This window comes from Pollicipes pollicipes, unplaced genomic scaffold (genome assembly GCF_011947565.3).
Source record: "Pollicipes pollicipes isolate AB1234 unplaced genomic scaffold, Ppol_2.1 Scaffold_1600;HRSCAF=1878_pilon_pilon_pilon, whole genome shotgun sequence".
Classification (NCBI taxonomy): Eukaryota; Metazoa; Arthropoda; class Thecostraca; order Pollicipedomorpha; family Pollicipedidae; genus Pollicipes; species Pollicipes pollicipes.
In genome coordinates, this window is record NW_023595962.1 from 16,003,342 (window position 1) to 16,008,720 (window position 5,379).

A 5,379-nucleotide genomic window follows, 5' to 3' on the forward strand; every position below is an offset into this window, starting at 1 on the left:
AACACAAACAACAATATTTGCCTTTTGCATCTTAGCATGTGGTGAATGTACACAATCGTTGAATACCGAATCATGCGCGTCTCGTTTGACTGAGGGCTCATTTATCACGGCTACAGTTTCCGGGTGAATGTCATGGTTTCTTTATGAATTTTCAGCTTTTCGTCGATCCACTGACGGAAATCTCTGCGCTCAAAAATGTGTTCAAACCTCTGTACAACACAACAACGATGCACTTAAAACAAGCCTTTTTATTCTGCATCCTAGCATGTGATGCACGTACTGGATCGTCGAACACACAGTCATGCCGGTCTTGTTGAACGGGGTTCATTTATCACGGCATAGTTTTTTGGGCGACTGATATGATTTCCTCATGAATTTTCACCTTTCGTCGATCCACAGACGAATCGCTGCGAGGGCATCCCAAGCTCCATGTAGTTTTTGCCAATGGTATAGTTAAAAATAGCATGCTCAACTGTGATCGCAGTTACTGACACATGGTCCGCTCCAAGCCGACAGCACGTCTGACATTAGTACAGGTTGCATTAGCGCTAGCATTTTTTTTTCAGCAGATGATTCACTTGAGCATCGTCCAACACACTGCAGGACCAGTCTCCTTTCAAAAGGCAGGCAACATGCTTGAGAGCAATCCCTGCAAACAAGAACATACTGTTTTCAGGTACAATGCGCCCACATCGGAGGCCAAAAGTTGGTGAACGGAGGCGTGACTTGGAAAGCGTAAGCTCGGGACCGAGTTCACGTCGCCCGGTCGTGGTTTGCGGAAACAACGGTTTTGTAAACGTTGAATGGTCGAGGATTTTTATGCGCTAAGTAGCCTCATACTGAGCGAATGTGAACGCTGGGAAAACGACTGGCGAAAGAAACATGTCCGGGAAAACAACTGAAGGCAAAGTAGTGGTCAACATTGTTATTGTGAAAGCTAGCGACATGCTCTTGGTCTTACGTACAAGAATTGACCAAATGCTGACGCTAGCGGTGTACCACTAGAATCAAATAAACACCACCTAGCGCCCAAACCGAAGTTGGTCGTCATGGATTAAGCTGACCTTGAATACAACCGTGACCCGCTGCAAACGTCTCAACTAGGGAGCGGCAACTGAAGGGAAAAATTAAAACATGGGTCATTAAAACATAGATCATTAAAACATTATACCATATGCCCACGAGGAGCAAAATTCGTGTGATCTGTTTACCATGACATGGGGTTTTGTCGATTTTGCCGGCTCTCAAAATTAGAGAGGTGAAACAACAAAAACGTCAAACTAACACCGAGATTGAAGGCAGAAAGTAATAAGGTATAGTGGCCCAAGTAGAGCACAATGGGCACAAGCCCCCCCCCCCCTTCCCCCATAGGTTTCCTAAGGAACGAAGGTTAAGAGCCCGATTTGAGGGCCCGAATGGCCGGCCGAAGAAAGTACTCAAGTGTCCATTCCGACCTCCTGAATTGACAAGCGGTAATATGGGGGCCTGAGGGCCCATTTTCCCACTGCGGCAAAGCGGGGCACAACGATTTGCACCGGTCGGTGTCCCTGCATCCTTCGGGAGCCACAGTTCTTAACATGCAGTCCTATGTTGGCAAGGGATCCAAATCGGCGAAGGACAGTGCTCGATGAGGCCCGAAAAGGGTCCCGGGTACCACCGAAACCGACGATCAAGAGCGAGATTGGAGGGCATGATGGACCAAAGGGATGAAAAAAGATCTTACAAAAGATCCAAACCCGTGGGGCCGGGACATATAAACTATCAATCAAAGGAACACCAATGGAGGACCCCCTGAGACAATTGCGGGTCTCTATTTTGACCAGAGACCACAGAACACCGAAACAGCCTTACTCCGTGTTAGTCTGAGCTCTGAGGACCATTTCCCAAGCAGGCAAAAGCCGGACATACGATTTGCATCGGTCCGGGGGCCCCTGCACTAATGCGGGGCTCCTGTGACGGCCACAAGGGCACATTGTTGCCGACAGAGTGCCCTGTGGCTGTCAACAAGGACCGAGCAGCCTGTGGGGGCTGTAACGCCGGACGTACAAATTTTGCTGCTAGATTTGGGGGGTGGGTTGTAATGTTAAAAACTAAGTTACATTGTGTGCATCACTTATCGGTTCTGATTGAATGCTCAGCTTTTCCATGACCAGCATGGGTTGGCATGTCAATACAGTTATTGACCCCTTTCGATCTACAACCTACGTTCACGGGGTCCTCAGTAAGGCTCTATACGCTCAGTACGTTCAAGTCCTCTGTAGAACCCAGAGCAAAATTTTGGGATAGGTTCTCAGTCCTATCATTTCAAAAAGAGTCCGATGCATCATTGTGAAGGTAAGGGTGCGGGAAATGTTATCCATGCGGTCGTTTGAGAAGCGTGATTTCTTCAGTTTGCTGCCTCATCACATAACTCCTCCCACTTTCTACCATACGGAAGTCATGATCTAAGCAATCGATTTAAGCCTGTAAGAGCTAGGTACGATACGTATAGAATGTTAGTCAATATCTCTGTAGAACCAAGATCAAAATGCTGACAAATCTTCTAGGTTCTATCGCTTCAGGAGATTCCAAAATACTGTCATGAATTTAAACGCGCCGGCAATTTAGTCGATGCAGTCGCTTGACGCCGGATTTGTTCATTTTATTGCCTTATCAAAACTCCTTTCACTTCCTATCCCACCAAAGCCATAATCTAAGCCATCGATGTTAGATTGTAGGAGCTTGATTAGATCCCTGTGTGTGATGTGACATTCTAAATAGAAATTGTGGAACGACGTTAGTTCACATATATTTGACTCAATCTAGGTGTTCCGCTGTTAGTCAGTTTGCTTGAATTCGGTCATGTAAACAGAGCCGGCAGACAGCTTGGAAGTAAGCTCGTCTCAATGTGCTCTGTGGTACAACCAATGCCAGCAGATTGTTAGTCTTTGTGAATGCTGTTTCTGGCTTTTTTGCTGTCTCCCACCGGTCTTTCCCCGGAGCCTCGCGATATTTTGGAGTATCACGAGGAGTATGCATGTGTGAACATGAGGTGTGGAACATTCCCTTTAAAACCCCAATGGAGGATTGCGTTTGGAAATAATCTTCTACGTGGAAGACCCCAACAAAGCGGCCCGCGCCTAGCGCCATGCGTGCACTGAACTCGATGATGTGCCGCTGTTGGTGATTTCTTTGCACTGGGATCGCGAGCATGTGCGGCAGTTACGTCCCGAAACCTGTTGTGGAAGAGCTGCGACACTCGCGTGACGATTCTGTTACAATGTCCAAGATATCGCAGTGCGTGTATGCGCCCCAAAAATGCTGTGGTCTGAAGGCCCATCGCGCGCATTCGCGAAACTACGCATGTCGGCGTCATCAGCCATGTGCCATTGAAAGAGAGGGGCCCAATGCGATTGCATTCGTAGCCCCGAAACAGCTTTGAGGCAAAAAAGCCCACCAGATTGCCGATTTGTAAACATGATTGTGAAGTGATAACAAAAAGTAATGCCAAGGCGTTCTCATACCCTAGCTGCGTAAGGCCACATGAATTTGAGAAGTGCAGTGGCGTAATATCTAATCTACCAGAAATTGCAATCTTTGGGATCAATAATGAAGTAGGTAGCTTCGTGCAGACAATCATAGTGCTTCGTCAGCTAAAAAGCCTCAGATGTTTCTTTCAATGACCGAATTCCCCCACATTCTTAACGGGCAAAAAATTGCGCAAAAATGCTAGCTTGCTAAAATGCCACCGTTTTGCGGGCAACGTTCTACACATGTATGTAGGTAAGGTGATGATCTAAACACCAAAATTTGATTTCGGACTGGATGCACGACAACTGCACTACAGCGATGCCCGTGCCGTGGAACTCCCATGGACTCAAAACACATTGCAAAAGCAAATGACATCTTACCTTCGTTTGTATGATTTCTAGAACGCCTGATACGTACGTCCCCGTCATTGTTAACTTGCACGATCACTGTCAACTCACATCAGCAGCATTGCCTTCGAAGCAACCGCCGTGTCCCGACAGTGCGGTGGTCGACGCGCCGGCATCTTTCTGTCGCTGATCGGCCTTGACTTGGATTAAAGACACCTGCGCGATTTATTATTGTTGCCTGTCCGCCATTTCACGCTACCTCGCGCTCTGATGCAACAGACCGCCATTGTGAGCACATTCGTACTCCGCGCCACATCCGGAAACTTCCGCGGGCCAAGGATGACAGGTGTGGGCTGCGAGTGCTGTATACAGGAGACAAAACACACCGACATGGCAAATGTCTTGTAGCCTAAAAAAACAGACACGGCCAAGGGCCTTTAAACTGCTACCGCCCAACACAATCAGGGACTGAAACAGCTACCGCCCAACACAATCAGGGGCTGAAACAGCCATCGGCCCAACATGATTAGAAGCCTCGACACCGCTATAGGGCTCGGCCCAGACCACCGTTGTCAGTGCCATGGCACAGGCTGAAGCCTAGACACGTTCAGGGTCTCTACACAGTTAGGGGGCCTGATACGTTCACGTGCTCAGCGGCCAGGCGTTCTGAGACAGCTAAAGCATTAACGGCCAGGGGCCCCGTCATGCTGAGAGGCCAGCAAGGCCAGGAGTTCCGACACGGTCATGCGTCATAGCGTCAGGACCCAGCACAGTCAAGGACCCTGTCACAGCCATAGACACCCAAACTTATCAGGGCTCCGACACGGCGAAGGGTCCGACCAACTGGGACGAAATGTTCAGTGGCCCAACACAATCTGGGCTCCGACATTGACATGGTCATCACTGTCACTGCGCCGCCTGACGCAGTCAGGGGTTCAACATGGCCATTGACCCAACATGGACCCTCACGGCCACAACATCAGCAGTGTCAGGGGCATCAGTATGGACGGGACCCAGAAACGGTCATAGGCCCAGCATGGACATCGCCAAGGCAGGCACTCGCTGCGGTCGGGGACTCCAAACGACAAGGCTCCAAACGACAATCACGGTCAGGGGCCTTCGAACGGTCAGGGACATTATAATTACGAGCAGGTGTTATCAGGGGCTACGACACAATGAGGGCTACTGCAAAACCATCGGCCTATCGTCATATATCTAGACATCGCTAAGTGTTAAATACGATCATTGACGTCCACAAAAACATCAACATAGTCCAGAACACTGAGCAGGTCATGGGCCCGATATCAGCAAAGGTATCGACCTGTCAGAGGCCCGAACCACGGACCCTGACGTTGCCTTTGGATTACACTCATGATATAGACCAATTCACAATGTGGATTTTTCGCTGTTTACGTCAGCATACACTCAGCTGACGAATATTTGTGTTTATGTGTCACTCCTGGTATGTGGGTACATTCAACATCCTGGAGCTTGCCAACCACAATTGGCTGCGCCCACTGCC